Here is a 27,670-nt window from a genome sequence, read left to right as displayed (position 1 = left end):
TCTGTGTCATATGTTTATAGAGCATATCGAGTATATCTCTTTCAGTCTCCTATGAGGATTTTTTCCTCTCATAACTCAAATAGGTTGGAATTTTTTTCAGTCTGGTAGATTTGATATCTTTAACTTCACTTTCTTATGGTGTTTTGAAAAAGTATGAACACAGTCTTCTCATTTACATCCCACAATGTTACCTGCTGGTCCAAAATGTCTGAGGCTTTCATATCTATTCCACACCTCTGCCAACACTGTGCCAATCATGACCTGGTAGGTTGAGAGCTGGTACCACGAATAATGTTGTCAACTCTCCCATCTCCTCACTCCGGTTTCCCTCTGCTTCTCAGGGGTACTTTCTAGAGGCTGTATGTAGGAGAGGGAGATCATAGAATCATAGAATGGTAGGGGTTGGAATGAACATTTAAAGATCATCTAGTCCACCCCCTTTGCAGAAGCAGGTTCACCTAGATCAGGTTGCATAGGAACATGTCCAGGTGGGACTTGAAGACCTCCAAGGAAGGAGACTGCACACCCTCCCTGGGCAGCCTGTGCCAGGGCTCCCTCACCTCAACAGGGAAATAGTTTTTTCTTAAACATAAGAAAAAGTTCCACTTAAACAAAAGTTCCACTTAAACATTTTTTGTGTTCCAGCTTAATCCCATTACCCCTTGTCCTATTACTAGCTACTATAGAAAAGAGGGATGTCCCAAACTCCTCACACCCACCGCTTAGATATTTATAAATGTTAATAAGATCCCTCCTCAGTCTTCTCCAGACTAAACAGCCCCAGTTCCTGCAGCCTTTCCTCATAAGGAAGATGCTCCAGTCCCCTGATCATCTCGGTGGCCCTGTGCTGGACTCTCTCCAGCAGTTCTCTCTCCCTCTTGAGCTGAGGAGCCCAGAACTGGACACAGGACTCCAGATGAGGCCTCACCAGGGCAGAGTAGAGAGGGAGAAGAACCTCCCTTGACCGGCTGACCACATTCTTCTCGATGCATGCCAGGATGCCATTGGCCTTCTTGGCAATCCACCTGTGGCTGGATTGTACCTTTTTCTGAAAGGTAGTTCTAAATAGGAAGCTGAGTTTTTAACTTCATTTGTGCAAGTCCCTGTTTCCTCTGAGAAATTCTAAATGTTCACTATAAAACTAAATGTGCCTGAGCTGAAAGAGCCTCAGCTTTCAAACAAAAATCAATACTTGCCATGGGCAACATCCATGGACTCTTGAAAGATATTGTTGTAGAGGCCCTCACACATCCTTCTCAAAAACCCTGCTTTTTTTTCCTAAACAGCTTTTTTGGCAGTGTCATTTCTTTGACTGCCAAGTCATGTTTCTGCAATCCAATTGCTAAACTGCTGGGCAACTTTGGACAAGGCATCTTTCCTTGACTTTCTGTCCAATTCCAGCAAAGCGGGAGAAACTACTGCTCTTTCTCTCTTAACATGCTTAATTAGAACAGCAGAATTCAATGGGAAGGGACCCACCAGTGTTGGGGCCAGGGCTATAATGAATGTACAGAGAAGGGACAGCTATTAGGGGCGGGCTGTGGGCTGTGGGGTTGGTTTCTGCCACAGCCCCAGAGAAGCGTAAAAGCAGCAGCTTTGGCCTTGGGAGCCGAGTGGCAGAGGAGGCATCAGGGCCATGCAGCAGCTGGGCCCAGGGCATGGCCACCAAGGGCAGGGACAGCCCCTGGGCCTCCTGGTCACAAGGATGGCCTGGGGGTCTTCCTGGGAAAGCTGCTGGGCAGAGGGCTGGCCAGTGGGCCTCTGCAGGGGGAGACATCAGTGCCGTGTCACCTGGCAACGCTGACAAACAGCGACACCCGACAACGCTGGGACGCAGCGACACCTGGTAACCATGATGTCACAGTGCCCCAGGGCAGTATAAAAGGAGCATCCTCCCCTGTCCTGCTGTCAGAAGGCCAGGGGCCAGCCTACACACATCGCAGAGGAAGGCCCTGGAGAGCCGGAGGGATTACCTGCAGGGACAGTAAGAAATGGGGTGTAGAGATGTTGGCAGGGGTCTTGGTGTTTGGAAGCAGCCACTTCAGGTGGCTGCCAGGCATGGGAAGGATCTTGCCTTGCTCTGAAGGAGGATTTGGCTGATCCTAGAAGACCTGAGGTGGCACTGGTCACCAGGAGTTTTTTGCCTTCCTCTTCTGCATTGAGGATGACCCCATGTGCCCAGGCTCCTGTGGTCCATTGTGACTCAGTGACTGCCTGCTGCTCGTGCTCCAAGAGAATGGCCTGCTGTGCCCTGCAGCTGGGAGAAGGAGGCTTTTTTCCCATCCTTGGTGGACTGCTAAGGATCTGAGGCCGTTTTTTGCCTCCCTCCATGCACTGAGGACTCGCCGTTGTCGTGGGGCTGCTCCCTGGGGCCATTGTGTTACCGCGCCTGCTGCTCGTGCTCCGTGAAGGTAGGACTTGTGACCTGCCCCTGGGGAGATAAAGCTTTCTGTAGTTTCAGGAGGGCCCCACGGGAGGTCTCTGGGTCGGTGTCTTGTCTTGTGTCTACTGAGCCTTTTGCCCCAGGGCTCCTGGGGGCCCTTTTAGCCTGGCTTTTCCCTGTGAATCTTGCTCCTGCAAGGCAATACGTGTGCTCTGCTCTCTGCGGCTCTTACCCAGTGCATGTTTGTAGTGGGAGCAACCTCTGCTCATCCCTTGGCTCTGTTTCCCATGAGACTGTTACTTGTGTCACACAGCCTGTGTGTTGAAGAGCTCGAGGCTCACTGCACCATGCAGAGCTGCCCTTTTGCAGCTGTCCCTGCATGCAGCCTAAGCGCCGCTGTTATCAATTGCTGTGATCAAGGTCACAAGCCAATTTAAGTGACTCATCGATCAAATCTATGAAGCGAGCGGCAAATAAGCAAATCAGCGCTGGGCGGCCGGGAGACTCTGCTCCAGCAACGGCTCGCGACCCCCCCGGATCACAGCCCTTTGATACAGTCCTTATGGGTCGGGTGCATCGCTCCCTGGTGCACTCTGCGCATGTGCCCGTCTTGTTACTAGGGGGTCTTCTTCTGCCTCCTGGTGCTCGTAGGGTGGTCACTGGGATGAAGTCAGTAGTCTTCCTCTAGTGGCCGCTCATGAACTCTTCTCTTGGCTCTTATTAGCTGGGATGAAGTCAGTAGTCTTCCTCTCGTCTCCCGCTACAATCCCCCCTTTTCTTTTCCTCATTTCGTTCATCAGATCTCCTAGTGACATCTTTAGCCATTTCTAAAATAGGTGTTTCACTCATTTCATCCTCTCCATTGGCTAACTGCTTTTTCATCAAGTCCTCATCTACAGCTGCCTGCAAAGCTTGGAATTTCTGGCTCTGCTGCACTAGAGATGTAATCCCGGTCCCTGCTCCCGCTGCCCCAGTTGCCATCAAGGTAGCTCTAGTTAGGGCTGTGAAAGGCTTCTTTTTTTTTCACCCCACATTCTTTTAGGTGCAATGCTTTTGCCCTTCTTAGAGGTAGGCTTGGGATCTTAGGATTTCAAGTCTGAGGCTTTGAGAAACTCTGTGCCCCACTCCTAGTACGCCTCTGCCTCCTTCACCTACTCTGTTGCTTAGAGCAGCGAGGTTTATGATCTTCTGGGCAGTGTAAGGAAGGTAACCTAACAAATACATTCACCAGGGTCTTGTAGCCAAAGTAACAGGTCCCCATCAGGTGTGGTATGTAACTCTTGCAGTTTTATCTTTATGAGGTTCAAATGAATACTTCATTAATCAATAGGTGTTTGAGTTATTTGCAGGTGCTTAGCTGATTGATTGAACTATTACTGGGTGGTTAACAAGTGCTTAACAAGTGCTTGACTACTTATGGTGATGATAAGTTGTTAACTACAATAATTGTGTATCTGCAACATTTCCCCCCTTTGTGAGTATTGATACTCACATTCCAATACTTTCACTCTTGTATTTCTGTTGTCTCCATAACAAAACCATGATTGTCATATGGTGATGGATCACCTTGGAACTGATCATTGTCTCTTGACGATGCTGTCAAGATTTTATTGCTTCATCACGTTCTTGTTCTTTGCATTATTTCTCTTTTGATGCAACCATATGCCAAACAGATTGCCAGAAACATGATAATCAATAGCAGAAGTGTTTCAATCACTGACTTTATCCAGGACTTTAGGTCCAGGCCCAGTCTCTCAAAAACTTTATCTATCCAGGTTGTGTTCATGTCTTACCTAATTTCCTGGTATTGGAATTACCTATTCCGAGTCTATTTCTGTTTGGACTGGAGTCTGGGCCTGAACATTCAATACAAATTAATTTGACCATCCAATGTTGATCCATGTTTCCACCACCATAGACTGGAAAACCAACAAAAGCAAAAACTTAGCTATGTTTTAGAGTTAACTTCAATATCTCAACATCATCTACAACTCTCCCACTTCCATGGGCTTGATGGTGTCTTCTTCACTCGAGTGTAGTGGATCCAGGCATCTGATTCGGCAATCTTGATTGCAGTGCAGCTGGTCAGCAACACCTGGTATGGTCCCTTCCACCTTCCTTGCAAAGGTTCTTCCTTCCAGGTCTTTCTGTAGACAATCTCTAGGCAGGATGTTGTCTACTGGATTTTTCCAAAGTCAGAGGTCGATTGCACACTACTGCACTTCGGAGCCTGTTCAGGGTTTTTCCAAGAGGAAGCCAATAGTTATACACAACCTGTTTTCCCATCACATGCACGTTTGGATTTGGTTCAGGAACCTCATAGGGTTTTCCATACATACTTACTGACATTCCACTTGGAGGTTTCACTCTTATTTTGTAGCAATGCAAGTGGAAGTGCCTGAGGTCATTTCAATTTAGCCTTTTGACAATTTTTTCTAATTTGTCTTTTTAGAGTCTGATTCATGCTTTACATTTTCCACTTGATTGCTGTCTCCAAGGGGCATGTAAATCCCAGGAAACTCCTAGGACTTTGCTTACCTCTTGTACCACATTGGCCATGCAATGTGGTCCTCTGCCTGAAGATATTCCAAGTGGAACTCCAAACCTTGGAATAATTTCTTGCAGGAGCCATTTAACAGTTTCTGTAGCCTGATCGGTGCGACAGGGAAAGACTTCTGGCCATCCTGAAAAGGTGCCAAGCCCAACCAACACATATTGATATCCATTGCATTTAGGTAATTCTGTAAAATCAATTTGCCAATAATCTCCTGGTTCCACTCCAGTTTTTATTTTGCCCATCTGTACCCTTTTTGTACTATTGGATTGTTCTTTAAACAAATTTCACATTTTGCCCTTAGTGATTTGGCCATTTCCAGCATTTGTATTGATATTACCCTTCTTTTCAGAAGCTGAGTCATAGCTTTTGGGTTCTTACCGCATATCGTGCGTGGCGAGTCCATTCACGACGAAGCTGCTGCCATCTGTGAACAGTTCCCATTCAGGGTTTTCAGGAGGATCATCCTTCAGGTGCTCTCTGCTGGAATATCTATGTCCAATGGTTGCAATGCAGTCGTGTTCCAGTCGTTGCTCTTCCTGTGAAGTACTCAGAAACACTGCAGGATTTAGAAGGATAGTTGCTTTCAACACTACATCATCCTGCTCAGTGAGAATTACCTGCTATTTCATCATTTGGCTCGGGGATAACCAGTGTCCTCCCTTTTGCTCCAAGACTGTGGTTACCATATGTGGGACACGGACTGTAACAGTCCTTCCCAAGGTCGGCTTTCTTGCTTCTTGGATCAGTGTGACAGTTGCAGCTACTGCTCGCAGGCAAGAAGGCCATCCCTTGCTCACCAGGTCCAGTGGTTTGGAAAAATATCCCACCGGTCTCTTCCAGCTTCCTAGTTTCTGCGTCAGAGCTCCTAGAGCCAAATGCTGTCATTCATGAACAAATAACTGAAAGTCTTTGGTTCAATCTGGCAAGCCTAAGGCTGGGGTTGTCATCAGAGCTATTTTAAGCTTCCGGAAAGCTTCCTGCTGTTCTTTGCCCCATGTAAAAGGGGTAGATGTTTGGGCTTCATATCATGGTTTGGCTATAAGACCATAATCCATGATCCAGAGCCTGCACCACCCCGTCATTACCAAAAATGCCTGCAACTCATGCACAGCTTGAAAAGTTCAGTGATCCATTTTTCTGCCTTTTCTTGTAATACCCCCCAAATGTCATGCGGAGAAAACACCTGTAACTCCCTCCGAAGGGAACAAATAAAAAGGGTTTCTAACATCAGGCAGGCTGAGCACAGGAGCATTCATCAAATCCACTTGGAAATTCTCAGCATCTCTTTCATCTTTTTTGGTCCATTTAACTAATCCATCTCCAGGTACTTTCTGGTACAAAAATTGTACCTTCTTACTACAATTTTCAATCCATTGTCTGCAGTATCCCAACAGACCTAAAAGCTGTCTAACTTGTCTCTTCCTCTTTGGAGCTTGTCGGGACAGTATCCCATTTACTCCATCTGGATCAAGTTTCTTACTTCCCTTTATAAGCCATTCTCCCAAATATTTTACCTGTTCTTCAGCAAACACTAACTTAGATTTAGACCCTTTCAACCCTTGTAAACTCAGGAAATTCAGCAATTTCATACTTTCCTGTCTAACGGCTTCTTCGTCTCTCCCTGCTACTAACAAACAGTCCACGTATTGAACCACAATCACTTCTTTGCCTAACTCATAATTTCTCAAGATCTGTTCTAGTGCTTGTCCAAAAAGACTGGGGGACTCTGTAAATCCCTGTGGTAATACAGTGCATCTCAGCTGTTGTTTTCTATGGGTGCCAGGATCTTCCCATTCAAAAACAAAATAACCTCTGCACTCCTCTTTCAGGGGACATGCCCAAAAGGCATCCTTAAGGTCTATCACACTATACCACTGGTACCCTGGGCTCAACTGACTCAATAAGGTGTGCGGGTTAGCTACCACAGGGAACCTAGTAATAGTTCTCTTGTTTATCTCCTGCAGGTCGTGTACTAATCTAAAAGTCCCATCAGATTTCTTTACTGGTAACATAGGAGTATTGTAAGGGGACGTACAGGGCTCAAGTAGTCCCTTAGATATTAGTCTTTCTCTTTCTGGTTTTAATCCTTGTCTACCTTCTTGTGGCAGGGGGTCCTGCTTTACCCTTACCGGCAGCCCAGGGTTTTTCCTAAGTCTATAATTAAGTCTCTCCCTAAGAAATGATAATCAGCCTCCGGAACTAACAAAAAGGGTCCTACAGCATATTTTGGTGCTTCAGGCGGAGGTGGAGGAGGTAGTGCCGGAGCTACCGGAGGTGGAGGTACTTATGGAGGTGGCCAAATTTCCTCCTCTGATTTATTCTTTATTACTCTTTTTCTCCTTGAGAGTAAATAAGGATACCTTGTTGAGGTACTACCCAAAGACTTACATACTCACTCTCCTCTGGGGTGACAGTCTTCTTGTCAGTCACCCACAAATTGAGGTCTGCACATAACCAGTCCTCAAAGGACACAGAAATGGGAGAAATAATATGGGGCTTTCCTAATGATTTCCCCTCCCCCCAAACTTCCATGCAATAATGTACCATCTTTTCCTTACTCTTTTGTCTTCTACGGGGAGAAACATTCCAAAACTTTATCATCATCCCCAGAGGACTTTCTGGGGGAACACCCGGCAGCCTGTCCCTATGGCCACCCATGGGATCAGAGGGCTTGCTCTTGCTCTGTCCTGTCTTCCAGAGTGCCTTCAGTGGCCAGGGAGCAAAGCTGTAGGGCAAGATTTGGGAAGTGGTGGCATGTCATGTTTGTCATAGCTACTTGTTGTACTTTGACCAGACAATGCATCAGAAAAGCTTTCATCTTATCCCAGGGCACGGGCACCAAGGGCAGGGAAAGCCCCCGGACCTCCTGTGCCCAGGAAAGGGGGATAGCCCACAGACATCTCAGAAGAAAGCCCTTGGCATCTGGAAGAATTATGTGGTAAGGCACAGGAATGAAGACCAGAGACTGGAAAAGCCTCTTATCTTGTCCCAGTGCAAGGCCACCAAGGAACGGGAAAGCCCCCAGGCCTCCTGTGTCCAGGAGGGGAGGATAGCCCAAAGACATTTCAGACGAAAGCCCTTGGCATCTGGAGAAATCATATGGAAAGGCATAGGAATGAAGACCAGAGAGGGAAAGGCCTTTCTTCTTGTCCCAGGGCATGACCTCCAAGGGCAGGGAAAGCCCCCAGGCCTCCTGTGCCCAGGAGGGGGGGATAGCCCACAGACATCTGAGAAGAAAGCCCTGGGCATATGGAACAATTCCTTGGAGGTTCTGAAGGAGGAAGATGGTAGATTGGAAAAGCCTTTTATCTTATCCCAGTGTAAGGCCACCAAGTGCAGGGAAAGCCCCCAGGCCTCCTGTGCCCAGGAGGGGGGGATAGCCCATAGACATTTCAGAAGAAAGCCCTTGGCATCTAGAGAAATCATCTGGAAAGGCATAGGAATGAAGACCAGAGAGGGAAAGGCCTTTCTTCTTCTCCCAGGCCATGACCTCCAAGGGCAGGGAAAGCCCCCAGGCATCTTGTGCCCAGGAAGGGGGGATAGCCCACAGACATCTCATAGGAAAGCCCTGGGGATCTGGAGGGATTTCTTGGTGCAACTGAGGGAAGACGTCGAGAAATGGAAACATCTTTCAGTTTGGCCCACTGCCTGTTCAGCAAGGACAAGGAAAGCCCCCAGGCTTCCTGTTCCCAGAAGAAGGGGGAGATAGCCCACAGACATCTCAGAAGAAAGCTCTGGACATATGGACCAATTCCTTGGAGGTTCTGAAGGAGGACGACAGTAGACTGGAAAAGCCTTTTATCTTTCCCTAGTGAAAGGCCACCAAGGGCAGGGAAAGCCCCCAGGCCTCCTGTGCCCAGGAGGGGGGGATAGCCCATAGACATCTCAGAGGCAAGCCCTGGGCATCTAGAGGGATTCGTTGGACACTGTGAGGAAAAAAGAAGAGAGAATGGAAAACCCTTTTATCTTGTCCCAGTGCACCGAAAACCAAGGCAGGGAAAGCCCCCAGGCCTCCTGTGCCCAGGAGGGGGGGATAGCCCATAGAAGAAAGCCAATGGCATCTAGAGGGAATCTTCAGAAGGTCTGAGGGAGGAAGACAGGAGACTGGAAAAGTCTTTTCTCTTGTCCCAGGCCATGGCCACCAAGAGCTGGGAAAGCCCCCAGGCCTCCTGTGCCCAGGAGGGGGGGATAGCCCACAAATATCTGAGAAGTAAGCCCTGGGCCACTGGCAACAGTTGTTGAAGAGGCTGAGAGAGGAAGAAGATAGACTGGAAAAGCCTTTCTTCTTGTCCCAGGGCATGACCTCCAAGGACAGGGAAAACCCCCAGGCCTCCTGTGCCCAGGAGGGGGGGATAGCCCACAGACATCTCATAGGAAAGCCCTGGGGATCTGGAGGGATTTCTTGGAGCAACTGAGGGAAGAAGTTGAGAAACTGAAAACATCTTTCAGTTTGGCCCACTGCCGGTTCAGCAAGGACAAGGAAAGCCCCCAGGCCTCCTGTTCCCAGAAGAAGAGGGAGATAGCCCACAGACATCTCAGAAGAAAGCTCTGGACATATAGAGGGATTCTTTGGATGTTCTGAAAGAAGGAAGATGATAGACTGGAAAAGCATTTTATCTTGTCCCAGGGCATGGCCACCAAGGGAAGGGAAAGCCCCCAGGCCTCCTGTGCCCAGGAGGGGGGGATAGCCCACAGATATCTCAAGGCAAGCCCTGTGCATCTGCAGTGATTCCTTGGAGGAGGTGAGGAATGAAGAATAGAGAATGGAAAAGCCTTTTATCTAGTCCCAGGGCATGGAAAACAAAGGCAGGGAAAGCCCCCAGGCCTCCTGTGCCCAGGAGGGGGGGATAGCCCACAGACATCTTAGAAGCAAGCCCTGGGCCACTGAGGAAAATACTTGAAGAGGCTGAGAGAGGAAGAAAATAGACTGGAAAAGTCTTTCATCTTAACCCAGGGTGTGGCTACCAACAGAAGGGAAAGCCCCCAGGCCTCCTGTGCCCAGGAGGGGGGGATAGCTCAAAGACATTTCAGAAGAAAGCCCTTGGCATCTAGAGAAATCATGTGGAAAGGCATAGGAATGAAGACCAGAGAGGGAAAGGCCTTTCTTCTTCTCCCAGGCCATGACCTCCAAGGGCAGGGAAAGCCCCCAGGCCTCCTGTGCCCAGGAGGGGGGGATAGCCCATAGACATCTCAGAGGCAAGCCCTGGGCATCTAGAGGGATTCCTTGGACACTGTGAGGAAAAAAAAAGAGAGAATGGAAAAGCCTTTTATCTTGTCCCAGGGCATGGAAAACCAAGGCAGGGAAAGCCCCCAGGCCTCCTGTGCCCAGGAGGGGGGGATAGCCCATAGAAGAAAGCCAATGGCATCTGGAGGGAATCTTCAGAAGGTCTGAGGGAGGAAGACAGGAGACTGGAAAAGTCTTTTCTCTTGTCCCAGGGCATGGCTACCAAGAGCTGGGAAAGCCCCCAGGCCTCCTGTGCCCAGGAGGGGGGGATAGCCCACAAATATCTGAGAAGCAAGCCCTGGGCCACTGGCAAAAGTTGTTGAAGAGGCTGAGGGAGGAAGAAGATAGACTGGAAAAGCCTTTCTTCTTGTCCCAGGGCATGACCTCCAAGGACAGGGAAAGCCCCCAGGCCTCCTGTACCCAGGAGGGGGGGATAGCCCACAGATATCTTAAGGCAAGCCCTGTGCATCTGCAGTGATTCCTTGGAGGAGGTGAGGAATGAAGAATAGAGAATGGAAAAGCCTTTTATCTAGTCCTAGGGCATGGAAAACAAAGGCAGGGAAAGCCCCCAGGCCTATTGTGCCCAGGAGGGGGGGATGGCCCACAGGCATCTTAGAGGAAAGCCCTGGCCATCTGGAAGGATTTCTTGGAGGGGCTGAGGGAAGAAATCAAGAAACTGAAGACGCCTTTCATCTTGGCCAACTCATGTTTAGTGAGGGCAGGGAAAGCCCCCAGGCCTCCTGTTCCCAGGAGGGGGGGAATAGCCCATCGATATGTGAGAAATAAGCCCTGGGCCATTGGCAAAAATTCTTGAAGAGGCTGAGGGAGGAAGAAGATGGACTGGAAAAATCTTTCATCTTGGCCCAGGGTATGGCCACCAAGGGCTGGGAAAGCCCCCAGGCCTCCTGTGCCCAGGAGGGGGGGATAGCCCACAGACATCTGAGAAGCAAGCCCTGGGCATCTAGAATGATACCTTGGAGGAGGTGAGGAATGAAGAATAGAGAATGGAAAAGCCTTTTATCTAGTCCCAGGGCATGGAAAACAAAGGCAGGGAAAGCCCCCAGGCCTCCTGTGCCCAGGAGTGGGGGATAGCCCACAGGCATCTTAGAAGCAAGCCCTGGGCCACTGGCGAAAATACTTGAAGAGGCTGAGAGAGGAAGAAAATAGACTGGAAAAGTCTTTCATCTTAACCCAGGGTGTGGCTACCAACAGAAGGGAAAGCCCCCAGGCCTCCTGTGCCCAGGAGGGGGGGATAGCCCAAAGACATTTCAGAAGAAAGCCCTTGGCATCTGGAGAAATCATGTGGAAATGTACAGGAATGAAGACCAGAGAGGGAAAAGCCTTTCTTCTTGTCCCAGAGCATGACCTCCAAGGGCAGGGAAAGCCCCCAGGCCTCCTGTGCCCAGGAGGGGGGGATAGCCCACAGACATCTCATAGGAAAGCCCTGGGCATATGGAACAATTCCTTGGAGGTTCTGAAGGAGGAAGATGGTAGACTGGAAAAGCCTTTTATCTTGTCCCAGGGCATGACCACCAAAGGCAGGGAAAGCCCCCAGGCCTCCTGTGCCCAGGAGGGGGGGATAGCCCACAGGCATCTCAGAAGACAGCTATGGACATATGGAGGGATTCCTTGCAGAGACTCAGGGAAGAAGATGGTAGACTGGAAAAGCCTTTTATCTTGTCCCACTTCATGGCGATCTAGCACTGGGAAAGCCCCCAGGCCTCCTGTGCCCAGGAGGGGGGGATAGCCCACAGACATCTTAGAAGTAAGCCCTGGGCCACTGATGAAAATACTTGAAGAGGCTGAGAGAGGAAGAAAATAGACTGGAAAAGTCTTTCATCTTAACCCAGGGTGTGGCTACCAACAGAAGGGAAAGCCCCCAGGCCTCCTGTGCCCAGAAGGGGGGGATAGCCCAAAGACATTTCAGAAGAAAGCCCTTGGCATCTAGAGAAATCATCTGGAAAGGCATAGGAATGAAGACCAGAGAGGGAAAGGCCTTTCTTCTTCTCCCAGGCCATGACCTCCAAAGGCAGGGAAAGCCCCCAGGCCTCCTGTGCCCAGGAGGGGGGGATAGCCCACAGACATCTCATAGGAAAGCCCTGGGGATCTGGAGGGATTTCTTGGTGCAACTGAGGGAAGACGTCGAGAAAATGAAAACATCTTTCAGTTTGGCCCACTGCCTGTTCAGCAAGGACAAGGAAAGCCCCCAGGCCTCCTGTTCCCAGAAGAAGGGGGAGATAGCCCACAGACATCTCAGAAGAAAGCTAAGGACATATGGACCAATTCCTTGGAGGTTCTGAAGGAGGACGACGGTAGACTGGAAAAGCCTTTTATCTTTCCCTAGTGAAAGGCCACCAAGGGCAGGGAAAGCCCCCAGGCCTCCTGTGCCCAGGAGGGGGGGATAGCCCATAGACATCTCAGAGGCAAGCCCTGGGCATCTAGAGGGATTCCTTGGACACTGTGAGGAAAAAAAAAGAGAGAATGGAAAAGCCTTTTATCTTGTCCCAGGGCATGGAAAACCAAGGCAGGGAAAGCCCCCAGGCCTCCTGTGCCCAGGAGGGGTGATAGCCCATAGACATCTCAGAAGAAAGCTCTGGACATATGGAGGTATTCCTTGAAGGTTCCGAGGTAGGAACAGGTAGGCTGCAAAAGCCTTTTATCTTGTCTCTGGGCATGGGAACCAAGGGCAAGGAAAGCTACCAGGCCTCCTATGCCCAGGATGGGGGGATAGCCCACAGGCATCTGAGAAGCAAGCCCTGGGCCACTGGCAAAAGTTGTTGAAGAGGCTGAGGGAGGAAGAAGATAGACTGGAAAAGTCTTTCATCTTGGCCCAGGGTATGGCCACCAAGAAATGGGAAAGCCCCCAGGCCTCCTGTGCCCAGGAGGGGGGGATAGCCCACAGACATCTCAAAGGTAAGCCCTGTGCATCTGCAATTATTCCTTGGTGGAGGTGAGGAATGAAGAAAACAGAATGGAAAAGCTTATTATCTAGTCCCAGGGCATGGAAACCAAAGGCAGGAAAAGCCCCCAGGCCTCCTGTGCCCAGGCGGGGGGGATGGCCCATAGACATTTCAGAAGAAAGCTCTGGGCATCTGTAGGAATTATTTGGTGGGGCTGAGGAATGAAAACCAGAGATTGGAAAAGCCTTTTGTATTGGCTCAGGAGATGGCCACCAAGGGCTGGGAAAGCCCCCAGGCCTCCTGTGCCCAGGACGGGGGGATAGCCCACAGGCATCTCAGAAGAAAGCCCTGGCCATTTGGAGGGATTCCTTAGAGTGGCTTAGGGAGGAACTCCAGGGACTGGAAAAGCCTTTCATCTTGGCCTGGGTCATGGCAACCAAGCCCAGGGAAAGCCTCGAGGCAGCAGCCAGAGGCTTTTTCCATCTCAAGTGGACTGGTAATTATGTCTGGGTTCTTTCCTGTTTTCCTCCATACACTCAGAATGGCCACAGGGCTGCTCCTTGGAGCCATTCAACAGGAGGTGCCTGCTCTGTCTGCTTCACTCCTTTTGAGTTGAGGGAGGACAGGGCTTGGGCATGTGCAGGGAGGTGTGAGCAGCCCATGGGAGCAGCAGGCAGGTCTTGCTCACATGCTCAGGGAGTAGCCGATCGCCAGCGCTGGGGTCAGGAAGGAATTTTCCCCTGGGGCAGATTGGCCCTGGGCTCCGGGGGTTTTTTGCCTTCCTCTGCAGCATTGAGCATGGCCACTTGTCAGGGATCTTCTGGCCCATTTGGCCAGGTCTCTGCCTGCTGCTTATGCACCATGGGGATGACCTCATGTGCCCTGCAGCTGTCAGGAGAAAGGCTTTTTTCCCCCCCTATGCTGCACTAACAAATGTCTGGGGGGTTTTTTTGCCTTCCTCTCTACTTCTATAAATATAGAGAAGAAATAGAGACAATAGACCAAGAAGACATGTGTAACAGATATATTCCATAGAACGTATAATAAAATCCTAAACCAGAGAAACCTTGTCCTTTGGAATCTTTGTGTTTGTCCTTGAAAGCGTGTTTGGAGCTGCAAACCCTGTGGCATTTCAGTCGCGCCGTTCCCTGGCTGATGGTGAGCGCAGGGAACAGCCCAGCGCGTCGTCTTCAAAACCCAGCATCAGACTTTCCTGCTCTTCTTCTTGGACTCGATTCCCTGAGGATAGGTTTTCTGATGAGCAACTGCAGCTTCTCAATGGGTTAGAAAGGCAGCAGGAAAGCCTTCCTTTGGTACTGTTTTGCGTCATATCCCTGTGTGGGATTGATCTTGTGTAGGAATTTGGTTCATGGCTGTTAGACAGAAAAAAAGGAAAGTGCTGATAATTGCTGCTGCTGACACAAAGCCTTGACAGTACAGGGGAGGATCTGAATATCTCACCATGAAGGTCCACATGACCTAGAGGCTGGGGCTAGCAACAAGGGCTGAAATTGGGTATCATGGAGTCAAAGATGATTCAAAGGCTTCAGAACAAAACCTTCTGCTGCCATCTGAGAATTTGTTAATTGTATGAGGAAGGTGTCTCAGAACACACTCAGGGTAGGACCAGGCAAGAGTAAGGCCTCTTCCTGTCTGCATACACGACCTGTGAGAAAATGGATAGGCAAGGAAGTGGTTCCATAAAGATGGGAAGGGTATATGAAGATACCAATTCTGTAAGGCAAAGCTAGATGATCATGGTGTGTTTAGTCCACAAAATGATGGTGGAAGGGGGAAAATCCCAAGTCAGAAGGATTAAGCACCAGAAAAGAAAACATGCATAGTTCAGCTTAAAGGAATTGCTGATGCAAGAACAAATTGATCCAAATGATCGAAAATGAAATGACAGGTCATGAGTGACACCACAATCGGGTTCTGGGAATGTTTCCTAATCTAAGATGCTGCTCCTAAGATCGAGCTTTTGAAGTTTCTAAAACATCTACTGGCATTATCCTCTTAGAGAGAAACAATGGTTGGAGTTGACAGAGGTGATCTTACTTGGATCTGCCTATACAAAGTAGAGAGACTCGGTTGTCTCAGCAGTCACAGTGCTTTTATTCTCCTGAGTTTTCAAGTAAAAGATGAGCAGGAGCAATCTAAAGATGTTTTATTTTTTCCAGGAATGCTGTTCAAAATTTGTGGCATGGAAGAGCAAAAGAAAGAAAGGAGAAATCCTAGAAAAGAGTTCCTTCAGATTGGGTGTTCAACTTTATCTACATGTTTGTGTTCTCACCTTATCTCATGTACTTTTCCACTTCCTCAGGCTGACAAATCAATTAGAAGTGTCAAAGATATTGTGAAGCTCATCTTCCCTTGCCTGGTTAAAAGAAAAGAAAAGAAGTCTTTGGAAAGAATGTGTTTACTGATGAGTAAAACACACCTGACTTTCTTGTTGCAGCCTCTCAGATACTTAACAGCAAAATATAGGTGGTGTGCTGTTGTCTACCAGGCTTGATGGGTAAGTAGTGCTCTGTTTTTCTTTGCATTGTCCTAGAAGTTTGACAAAGGAGCTTTGAAAGCTACATTAGCTGAGGGGGTGTACCTGTGAGCTGGATACCTTCTGGAGAAAAAGGTGGCAAGCTGTGGGAAATCCTTTCTCGGGGGAGACACTAAAAAATGAAAGGTGCCCATGAAGGGGGCCGGCAGTGAACTGGCACCCGAGGGATCCGTGGTAATCCAAGAACTGATCGTGCCTGTGAAGATGTTTTGTTCATTGCAGCGAGAGCCTCTTGGGTTCTGATACAATAAAATCCTTTTGAAATGCCAGAAATTTGTGTAGGCCTGGTATTTTGTGGTCTGCTCAGAGAAGAGAGCACAGACAGCATGGGAAAGTGTTGCTCTAACGGGGTAATTACAGGACGTTGTCTCCTGCCTGTCACAGCTCTCTTTCTGAAGGTACAGAAGTTACTTAGAAGCTCCCTGCATGTTGCTGTGCCCTTCAGGATGTATTTGCTTCCAGGTTAGAATGGAAATAACTTCCAACCTGCAGCGTTCATTAGATGGTGGAATGGAAACGGAGGAAAGTCCCATCCGCTTATGAGAATGAAGTAGGTGCTCCTCAGAAGAATGACATTTCACCACAAGTCTTTTCTGCCTCCCAAAAGTCCATTCTAGTTTAGTTAACGTTACCTTCCCAGGAACCCCTCAGCAGGCCATATCTATCTCTTTCTGGGAAGCAGGGCTTTAAGCCACATAGCCATTGCTCTGCATGCCAAATGTCATGAATAATGAGTGCCACATCCCCCCTCAGCTTTTCACTTACCTTTTGTTGCTGAGCAGACATCATATGGTACGGGATAGTCCTTTGGTGGGAGTCAGTTGGGGTCAGCTGTCCAGGCTGTGTCCCCAGCGAAGATCTTGCTCACCCCCAGCCCACTGCTGGGGAGTGGGTGAATGTGGCAGAGCCAGCCTTGTTGCTGTGGGAACAGCAGGCAGAAGTGGCCAAAGCCCTGGTGTGCCATCAACAGCTTTCTACCTGATAACACAAAGGAGAGCAGGGTGAGAACTGCTGAAGGAAAAATGAACTTCATCCCATCCAGACCTAAGACAACAAACACACTTATTGTGAAACTCCTCTTTTCTGTAGAGTTGTCCTGTAAATCATATTGAGACACCCAAGGTTGCTTGTCTTCTTGTAACTTTGTATGCAATTTTTCCAGGGTTCTCATACCAAAACTATCCAATAAGGGAAAAAAGTGTGAGATAATAAGGGGAGATTGTCCAGGAGCCTTATAAACCCTCTCAGTGACTTGCAGTTGGGGTGTAGAGAAGCACATCGGTCACTTATCGCTGCTTATCCTTATGTGCTTGACCAGCAGAACATCTGTGTTTAGGTAACAGAGGCCCCTGATAGGCATCCCATCATTGTGCTGGAGATTCCTGCCCTGCTGTGGGAGAGATTGAAGCACAGGGGTCAATGATGGAGGTGCAAATCCCTGATAACAGACATGCACAGCAGGGTCTGTGACCCTCTGGAATGGACCCCAAATCCTGCCTGCGCCTCTGCCTGTGCACTGCACTGACTCTTCACGTTTGGTCTGTGTTTCTGTGGCTGTTCCCGCACTGTGACTGCGCTGCCTCACACAGGCTGTGGCTGTTCTCAGTGATGTCCAGGGACAGGACAAGGGGCAAGGGGTACAAGCTGGAACAGAAGAGGTTCCAGAGAAATAGAAGGAAAAGCTTCTTCACTGTTCAGGTGAGGGAGCACTGGCACAGGCTGCCCAGGCGGGCTGTGGAGTCTCCTTCCTTGGAGCTCTGCCAAGGTCCCTTCCAGCTGCTCACGCTCTGTGATCCCCCACGGCCCCAGCTCTGGAGTAAAGGAATGCAGCTGCCCGGCCCCAACTGCAGTGTCAGAGAGTCTCTTCCGCCTCGGGTCTCGGTGCCAGCGGTGAGGCAGTCCTGCGCAGAGCCCCGCGGGGCAGCGGCTGACGCCAAAGGCCGCATTTCTCGTCACGGTCAGAATGTCGGAGGTTCCCGGGGACCGACCGCGGTTCCCAACGGAGCCGGCGGCCGCTCGTCCTTTGAAAGGCAGGCGCGTGTGTGGAGACAGCGCCGCCCTCTTGGGCAGAGTTTGCTCAGGCTCGAGGCTTCTGGAGTGAGCCCCGCAGCGACCCCGCAGTCTCAGCCCCGGCTGATGGGTAACCCCGGGACACGGGAGGAGCCGAGCGCCTGGGGAGCGCCCGGCGGCCGGGCCCGAGCGACGGCTCGGACATCCGCTACTACGGGCTGCCGGGCTGGGTCGGGCCTGCACACCTGTGAGAGTCGGCAGCGACTGGTCAGGTCTGGAGCCATCATGGCGGCCGAGGCGACTCCAAACCCGTCTCAGCCGCCGCCGCTCGGTCACCGGCAGCGCCGCGATGTTTCGGCCTCCTGCCGGTGTCCGGGCGAGGCCAAGGGGAAGGGAACGCGCCGTGTGACCGGCGGGCCCGCGGGACGGACGGGACGGGAGGCGAGAGAGGGGGAGAGAGGCCGCTTCCGCGCCCCTGGCGCTTGGCGGGAAGCTTGAAACAGGCCGCGCGAGGTCGGAAGGCGGGCGCGCGCCTCGCCTCAGGCGGCGGTTTCTTCCCCCTTGGCCCAGCCCGGGGCTGTGGGGCGGGGAGGAGTGGGGCCGGCGTGGAGAGGCGCTGGGACAGCCCCCTGTCCGGCACGGGCGGCGACTGGGGGGTGAGGCGGCTCTGGGCAGTGCAGAGCAAAGGCCGGCGAGGGACGGATGTTGAGTGTCGGCTGTGCCAGGGTAAGGAGCCTCCCGGGACGGGAGCGGAGGTGTTCTCAGCGGAGGGAACATCTTCCTGCAGCGCTCCGGCGTCTTGCCTCAGAACCTTTCTCATGGCTTACGGGCAGTAAAGCAGTGAGGTTCTTTTGTCTTTCAAAGTACATTCCCTGAAACGGTCTTTTGTAGCTTTCGCTTGGTTTGGTTGGATATTTACAGACCTTGTGGACAAACGCATAGGTTGGCGCATCCAGATTGTGATGAAGAGTGATAAATTGTTGGAACGCTTCTGGGATCGGGTGACTTTGTCAGTGTCCTTGGATGGAAATTTTTGAGGCTGTCTGCTTGATGGTTTTGCCTAGTTTTTTAATGGTTTTGAGAGGCAGCAGTTCACTTGCTAGAATGTTGTTGTACAGCTCACTGGAAGACTGCAGTCCCATTCCCAGAGATGTTGAGCACCTTGAGAGTTGGGCAGAGAGGAACCTCGTGAGGTTCCACAAGGGCAAGTGCAGTGTCTTGCATCTGAGCAGGATCAACCCCATGCACCAGTACAAGCTGGGGCTTGACCTGCTGGAGAGCAGCTCTGCAGAGAGACACCTGGGAGTCCTGGTTGATAATCAACTGAGCATGAGCCAGCAATGTGCCCTCGTGGAATGCCAAGAAAGCCAATGGCATCCTGGCATGCATCAAGAAGAGTGTGGCCAGCAGGTCAAGGGAGGTTCTCCTCGCCCTCTACGCTGCCCTGGTGAGGCCTCATCTGGAGTCCTGTGTCCAGTTCTGGGCTCCCCAGCTCAAGAGAGACAGGGAACTGCTGGAGAGAGTCCAGCGCAGGGCCTCCAAGGTGATCAGGGACCTGGAGCATCTTCCTTGTGAGGAAAGGCTGCGGGAACTGGGGCTGTTTAGTCTTAGAAGAGGAGACTGAGGGGGGATCCCATTAACGTTTACAAATATCTAAGTGATGGGTGTCAGGAGTTTGGGGCATCCCTTTTTTTGATGATAGCTGGCAACAGGACAAGGGGTAATGGGATGAAGCTGGAACACAGAAAGTTCCATTTAAACATAAGACAAAACTCTTTCCTGTTGAGGTGAGGGAGCCCTGGCACAGGCTGCCCAGGGAGGGTGTGGAGGCTCCTTCTCTGCAGGCTTCTATGATCTGTTGTATTGTTCTGATGTGGTTTTTTTTTTTTTTTACCAATAAAAATCACAGTTCAGTGTAAAATGAAAAAAAGGTTTTTTAGGTTTGAATTCTGGACCTTTTTTGTCTTGAAACTGCATCTTCAGATCTGGTGTTAGAAGATGTTACAGAATTGTAAGTCCTCTTTTTGCCTCTTGTTGCTGTTTCCTGTTTGGTTGTGTGAGGAAATGACTGTGTGAGATCTAGAACCAAAATGTGTTTGTATGTTTTGAATACTTACCAGCTGAATAGTCGATACTTTGCAGTTAAAGTGTGGAGGGTGATCTATTCAGGATGGCCATGTCACAGAGTAGCAGCTGAATGATTTGTGCTGAGAATTGGCTTCCTGATTTGTAGGCTTAATTTTGCATGGGTAGTGTTTTCTTCTGTAGTTTGTTTGCTTTTCTATTTCATTAAGGTGTAGGCAAAGATTTTTGAACTGAGCTGATTGAAGGGTAAGTTTTTTATTCCTGTCATGCCATGTTCCTCTGAAAGCTCTTTTGAGTTTCAGTGGTATTGGAGCCATTGTCAAGACTTGGAAGGTGAAGCTGTGTCTTTCTGTATTGATGAGAGAAGTGAAATGGATCTTTTTAGTTGCCAGGTGGGTTTCTTTAAGCAGGTGGTCAATTTCTCAGGATGACACTGTGATGAGGATAAGTGATTTGTTAGTTTCAACAGTTGTTATGGTAAAGCAGAGATTGATGTCAGATGTGTAATCCAAACTGGAGTCACTGTCCCTGCTTATGTGTTCTTTCTTCCTTTTTCTAATGCCGCTCCAGTGAGATTACAGCTGAGGGCAGAAGGATCACAGAGCTTGACCAGATTTTGCTGAATGGAAACACCATAACAATGGTAAGTCATCATTGTTAAGGGGCTGCATGCATTTCTTGTCTGTACTGTAAACTGATGAGGAATTGAGTTCAGCTACTTGAAGCTGAGCTTTCCAGGTAGTTCCATTGCATAAGGTCCTCTCAGTTGGCTCCCAGGACATATGTGTGTGTGAATGATACTGGAAAAGGGATCCTGTTGCCTTACTTGTTTCTGGTAGTGAAGCAGTCATTAAATACTGCAACTCCCTCGATGCCCCCAAGGCAGCCCTGCTGTAGTGTTTTGCTGGTCTCCGTAGATGACTCCAAAGCCCAGGCTTCCTGCATAAGGACATTTCTAATCTTGTGGGAAGAGAAGAGGAAGACAGAGTCAGACTCAAGTCGACTTTGTGTGAATGAAGAGTAGTCTGTGTTTTGCTGCCTTCCTGAGCTTGTGCCTCCTCCTTGTGTCTGAGCAGGTGCCATCTAGACTGAATTTCTAAGCCCTTTTCTGCCTTGGTTATTGTTCTTCATCCTTCAAGGAGAGTGCATGTTCTTTTTGTGTGGGGCAAAAGGACTACCCTCCACTTGGGCTGGTGGAAGCAGAAGCTGGTGATTCGTAGAAGTGTGTCTTTTCATCAAGACACAGATCCATTTCTGTATTAGTTCTCGTGTCCCCACATCAGGAAGACTGTACTTTAGACCTTTTCTTTCTTTGGTCCCCAAAGCAGCAAAGCTGTCTTTAGAAGTGCTCAGCTGATCTTTAAGAATGGCTCAGCAAGAGGAAGGGTCATCCTCTTCTCTCCTCCCTCATTCTTGTTTTTCCTTTGGTATTTCTTTTTCACTTGTTCAGTTCATCACTTTCTTCCCAGGAAAGTGCTATAGTGACTGAATCCCTGCTGTCTGTAGAAGGGTTCAGGCTCTGTTAGTTTTGGGGCTCTGCTTAGCAGTAGAAGTATCTAGCAACTCCTTTGTGTTTTGTTAAACGTTCTTTGTGTTTTGGATGGTTTTTGGCACGTGCTTCTCTGGCGGTAACTCGCTTCCTCTGTTGGGAGAGGAAGATGATATTGAATGTAAAACCCACTTTTGTGGCCTGGTCTCCATCTAAAATGTTGTAAAGCAAGACCTGTCACATATGGGTTTGTAAAACTCAAACCTGTGGCACTAACACAGAATTGTCTTATTCTTTTGTAGCTGGTTCCTGGAGGAGAAGGACCCGAAGTATAAGTTGGTACAGTTGTCGTCTATGAAGACATGTCACGCATCATCTAAACAGAGCTTTTGGGGTAGGGATGTGGGTGGGTTTTGGTGTGCAGGTGCGGGTTGTTGGTTTTGTTTACCCACTCTTCCCGTTGACATTTGATAAAAGACAAGGGTTTTCCCTTTGGGAGAGGTGCATTGTCAATGATGCTGACTTTATAAGCTGAAATCATGAGTTTCTTGTAGAGATGCACCAATCTGTTGTGAATAAAGACATTCTTTCTGTTAGTGACTGTCTTCTGTTCTGCAAGTGCACGATTTGGGTGGTTCTGTAACGGATTGATGAAATGGACAAATAATAGTTACGTTCCAGTTGCTGTTCATCTTCAGGTTTTTTTACCCCTGCTGCATTTATTCGTGAGCCATGTGTACATAAAACCCCAGGTGTGAGCTGAGAGACTGCTGTTCTCTGGGGTGCAGACAGGTACTAAGCTGGGTCATTCCTTCCAACGCTGCTTGAGGCTGTGTCACCAGAAAGCATGTTGCAGAATTCTGGAAGCTCTTTGAAGTGGACACATGTGTTTGATGCTCAGCAGCCTTTGGTTCTGCCGGCCTTGAGGTTCACCTTTCTGGACTTGATTGGTAGATGTACTTTCTTAAGCTAAAGGCACTGCCAATGGCAGGGCTTTCAGCACCAAGTGGTGCTGTGTGCACTTGAAGTCGGAGCTGCCTGTGTAGCTCAGAATAGTCAATCCACAGTCAGTGTTCATTTCTCTGTTTTTGCTCTGTGATACAAAAACTTGACAAGTGGTGGGCACAACTACCTCTTTAGGAGAACTGCTATCAAGTCTAGAATTCCTGGTTTTATTTTGCCACAATGGACAAGGAAGAATTGATTGTGAACTCTGTCCCCTGCAGCTGGTGCTTCCATAATACACTGGTGTTTGCTCAAAATACAGCGAGACCTTCTTGCTTTAGACTGTGAAAGGGCAGTCTCATGCCCCTCTCCCAGGGGTGGGCTACATCTGACTCACATGTTCTGAATGTATGATCAGCAGTTGGAATGTTTAGATTGCAGGGTGACAGTCTGCACCATTGACTCCCTGAAGGGTTTTTCATTTCTGTCCCAGTTTCCTTCAGCTTTTTCAAGAAATCATTTGTTAAAAAAAATACACCACTTTTTTTTTCAACTCCAATTGGAGTGGAATGTTACCTGTCAGCTTTGGCCCCAAACACTGATTCCTAGAACTAAGTTGAGTCTTTCCATCAAAACACTGAAAAGATTTCTAGCCTGTGTAGTGCTGTTGTGTCAGTGGGGTTCTTTTAGTGAGATGCTATACAAGTGCCCTCTAATTTCTGCTTTGCTCAGGATTTGGAAAGCAGTCTGAAATGGAGGAGAGGTTTCCTTCTTGGGAGACAAAGAACTGTGTGACTTACTCTAGGCGGTCCTGCTCTTGCAGGGAGTTTGGACTGTCTGATCTGTCGAGGTCCCTTCCAACCCTTAAGATTCTGTGACTTAAACGAGCTGAGAATCCAATGTTAAGACATTCTATTCTACCTAATGCAGGGTTGTGAAGACTTGTCATCTGCCATCCCAATTGTAGTTGTTCATGTTAACCGGAGCCTGGATCTTTGATCTGGAAGTTATACTGACAGGGGCATTACAGAGTCCATTCTCATAACTTCCCTGGTTTCTCGCAGCCCCTCAAGTTCATTAAGGACATTAAAGGGCAGTTATTGTTTTTTCTGATGCTGTCATCAGTGAAGGAAGTCGTATGTTGTCAGTTGTAAAACACGTGGCTGAACTGCTGTTGGATTCTGCTTTTATGACTGAAAACCTGTTGATTTACAAAGGTTTGCACAGATTATGCTGATGAGACGGCTGGGATGAAATAGGATCTTGTGGAGCTTTGTGCAAGGGCTGTCTATGGTCATAGTTTGTCCCTTAGTGGGAGGGATGACTTAGTTACTTCTTATTGGCACAATTTAATACCTTAAATAGGAGTGTAATGGGGATGGTTCCATTTTTACAAGAGGAAATGTAGAGATCAATTGTATCCTGCATCCAGACACCGAAACACCTCAGTTTTGAGGATGCTGTTAGAACTTTTGTGAAATCTTCACATCATAATGGTGTGTCAGTTGATGCTTGTTGTGTTGTAGCGGTGCAAGCCATATTCATTCAATGACGTGGAGAATCTAGGTAATGCACGTGCAGAGACGTACACGGGCAGCGTAGTACAACCCACAGAGCTGACACAAAGCCACCCTTCCTTTGCTGGCTACTTCCTTATATGCTGCTTGTGCCCATGTGATCACCCAGGGCCCAATTGTTTCACTTGCAGCACATGTTTTTGATAATTGGCAGGAGCTTGCCAGCTGCATGAACTTGTCCCTCCCATCTTTCTTCAGGCTGGCTGGTCCAAGCCACATTTGTGCCTACAATTGCCCCCTTTTTGGACCAGCCAGCCTTCAGCAACACCTTTCCAAACTAAAGGCACATGAAGAGAAGGTAAATATTTGGAGCCATGGCCATGGGTTTACAACAAAAGGTCAATAACAGCTACATGGCTGAACAATATAATACACAAATCCATCAACTGAAAATAAACATCATCTGCTCCATGTTGCTAGGAGGGACACACACTGGTAAGAAGGGATGAGTTCTCTGGACCTGCACTGATATTTCTGTTTCCTGAAGGTAGTTTTGGACTTTTCTGCAACTTCTTTAGCATGCTTGTCTGTGAGCATTATCTGTGAGTTGGAAATCTGTCTTCGTTCCCTTTCCCCCCCACTCTGGTGAAACCAGTCTGTGCAGCACTGTATTGCACTATCATAGAAGGTATTAATATAATGGCCAAGTAGTCTTCCTTGCTGAGTTCCTCCACTGTTGTAACATTGTTTTACAGTGTTTGTACTGGAATGAACATGCTCATGAATATAACATGAGCTAACTGCAGGTATTTGGACAGTGCTGATCCCTCTAATAGCAAGGCAGCTGTAACGATAGTCATCTGAGCACTTCTGTGAGTCTGCGCTGTGTTTAGTTTGTGAATGGCCTGGAGAGTGATTTCTGGGTATGATTCAGGCATTGTTAGAAAGGGGAAAAGAAGATGTGGAAATTACAGGATAGACCAGGAGCTGGAGTTTATACATGCTTGTAGTATCTGACAGTTGATGCAGCAAAGAGCAGATAAAGAACCCTCTCGTAAAGAATCACTTTTGACTCTTCCTCCGGACTTTAATGTTTCTCACCTTTTGATTCATACTAACGTCCAGTCTTGGAAATATTTTCCCCTGAAAAAGTGTACTGATCCATATGTTTGTCTCTTGTGGGAGGTTTTTAATATTAGCTATGACATAAAGAAGCTCTGTTGTATCAGACCCACGAGAGGAATATTTGTTACAGAACTGTAGGTGAGTGGTGGTATCATTTAAGGGAAGGTGGGTGCCACAAGGCCCTGGAGGCTCATTCCCATTGGCCGTTTTGTTTGCCGTGGAGGAAGCTGCTTCTGGGGCACTGGGCATCACTCCCTTTGTGTATTCCTTTGCTGTTGATCTGGCTGTTTGTTCTTTCCTTCCACTGTGGTATGAAATTGTCTCTATGTCAAACTCCTAGTCCTTTCCTCCCGATTCTCCCCTCCATCCTGCTGAGGTGGGGAGGAGCAAGTGAGCAGCTGTGTGGTTTGGTTCTTGTCAGCTGGCTTGAAATCATGACAGTAGGTTAATGGAGTTTAAAAGGGAGCTCTAGAGGTCATCAGTCCTAGCCTCCTGGTCACAGCAGGGCTGGCTTCTAACATGCATAGGATGTTCACAGCTGGTCAGGAAAGGTAAGGGGCATCTTCCTGCTTCAAGGCTTTGGTCTCATCATTCTCTTATTCTGGTGTTGACTAGGCAATAAGGAAAAAAACCTCTCAGGGCTTTCTCAAGTGTTTCTGTAAATGATGGATAAATAAATAACAAGGCATACACCTTGTGAGGTTGTGTCCCCTGGTCTCCTCACCATTGAGTGACTGACAAATCTTTCAGCTCCTGGAAATGAGTGACATTCTTCTGTGGCTGGGACTCTGCTACCCATGTCAGCTGAGCTGAAAATACACCCCCTGGGGGTATTTGCCTCCTTGAGCATCAGGGGATGTAAAGGATCAGAGGAGAAAAAGATACACTCCTCTCTGGGAAGCAGAACCGAGTGGGGACTGTAAGAAACCACACCTGCCATCTGTGGCCCTGAACTTCCAGCAAGACTTCCAGCAGGATGGGGTTCATTCTGAGCCTTCCATGCCAGGTGAGATGTCATGAATCAGACAGCCAAGGAGACAGCTTCCTTGTGAACTGATATTCACCTGAGATTCACGTAGGGACTTCATGTTATTGCACACCTGTGGCTGGATTGTACCTTTTTCTGAAAGGTAGTTTTAAATGGGAAGCTGAGTTTTTAACTTCATTTGTGCAAGTCCCTGTTTCCTCTGAGAAATTCTAAATGTTCAGTTTAAGTGTGCCTGAGCTGAAAGAGCCTCAGCTCTCAAACAGAAATCAATACTTGCCATGGGCAACATCCATGGACTCTTGAAAGATATTGTTGTAGAGGCCCTCACACATCCTTCTCAAAAACCCTGCTTTTTTTTCCTAAACAGCTTTTTTGGCAGTGTCATTTCTTTGACTGCCAAGTCATGTTTCTGCAATCCAATTGCTAAACTGCTGGGCAACTTTGGACAAGGCATCTTTCCTTGACTTTCTGTCCAATTCCAGCAAAGCGGGAGAAACTACTGCTCTTTCTCTCTTAACATGCTTAATTAGAACAGCAGAATTCAATGGGAAGGGACCCACCAGTGTTGGGGCCAGGGCTATAATGAATGTACAGAGAAGGGACAGCTAATAGGGGCGGTCTGTGGGCTGTGGGGTTGGTTTCTGCCACAGCCGCAGAGAAGCGTAAAAGCAGCAGCTTTGGCCTTGGGAGCCGAGTGGCAGAGGAGGCATCAGGGCCATGCAGCAGCTGGGCCCAGGGCATGGCCACCAAGGGCAGGGACAGCCCCTGGGCCTCCTGGTCACAAGGATGGCCTGGGGGTCTTCCTGGGAAAGCTGCTGGGCAGAGGGCTGGCCAGTGGGCCTCTGCAGGGGGAGACATCAGTGCCGTGTCACCTGGCAACGCTGACAAACAGCGACACCCGACAACGCTGGGACGCAGCGACACCTGGTAACCATGATGTCACAGTGCCCCAGGGCAGTATAAAAGGAGCATCCTCCCCTGTCCTGCTGTCAGAAGGCCAGGGGCCAGCCTACACACATCGCAGAGGAAGGCCCTGGAGAGCCGGAGGGATTACCTGCAGGGACAGTAAGAAATGGGGTGTAGAGATGTTGGCAGGAGTCTTGGTGTTTGGAAGTAGCCACTTCAGGTGGCTGCCAGGCATGGGAAGGATCTTGCCTTGCTCTGAAGGAGGATTTGGCTGATCCTAGAAGATAGGAGGTGGCACTGGTCACCAGGAGTTTTTTGCCTTCCTCTTCTGCATTGAGGATGACCCCATGTGCCCAGGCTCCTGTGGTCCATTGTGACTCAGTGACTGCCTGCTGCTCGTGCTCCAAGAGAATGGCCTGCTGTGCCCTGCAGCTGGGAGAAGGAGGCTTTTTTCCCATCCTTGGTGGACTGCTAAGGATCTGAGGCCGTTTTTTGCCTCCCTCCGTGCACTGAGGACTCGGCGTTGTCGCGGGGCTGCTCCTTGGGGCCATTGTGGTACCGCGCCTGCTGCTCGTGCTCCATGAAGGTAGGACTTGTGACCTGCCCCTGGGGAGATGAAGCTTTCTGTAGTTTCAGGAGGGCCCCACGGGAGGTCTCTGGGTTGGTGTCTTGTCTTGTGTCTACTGAGCCTTTTGCCCCAGGGCTCCTGGGGGCCCTTTTAGCCTGGCTTTTCCCTGTGAATCTTGCTCCTGCAAGGCAATACGTGTGCTCTGCTCTCTGCGGCTCTTACCCAGTGCATGTTTGTAGTGGGAGCAACCTCTGCTCATGCCTTGGCTCTGTTTCCCATGAGACTGTTACTTGTGTCACACAGCCTGTGTGTTGAAGAGCTCGAGGCTCACTGCACCATGCAGAGCTGCCCTTTTGCAGCTGTCCCTGCATGCAGCCTAAGCGCCGCTGTTATCAATTGCTGTGATCAAGGTCACA

At 49.1% G+C, this 27,670-nt stretch overlaps 1 long non-coding RNA gene across 1 annotated transcript; it reads left to right on the top strand.

The window, feature by feature from the left end:
- The first annotated feature begins 19,541 nt into the window (after positions 1-19,541).
- Positions 19,542-21,781, top strand: LOC133625515 (uncharacterized). The gene is made up of 3 exons (XR_009818801.1): positions 19,542-20,108; positions 20,287-20,359; positions 21,508-21,781. It is a non-coding gene; the product is annotated as an uncharacterized LOC133625515 (long non-coding RNA).
- The last annotated feature ends 5,889 nt before the right edge of the window (positions 21,782-27,670 follow it).

The sequence above is a fragment of the Colius striatus genome, chromosome 5 (assembly GCF_028858725.1).
Source record: "Colius striatus isolate bColStr4 chromosome 5, bColStr4.1.hap1, whole genome shotgun sequence".
Classification (NCBI taxonomy): Eukaryota; Metazoa; Chordata; class Aves; order Coliiformes; family Coliidae; genus Colius; species Colius striatus.
The sequence above is the reverse complement of the archived record's forward strand: the minus strand, read 5'-3'. Positions and strand labels throughout refer to the sequence as shown.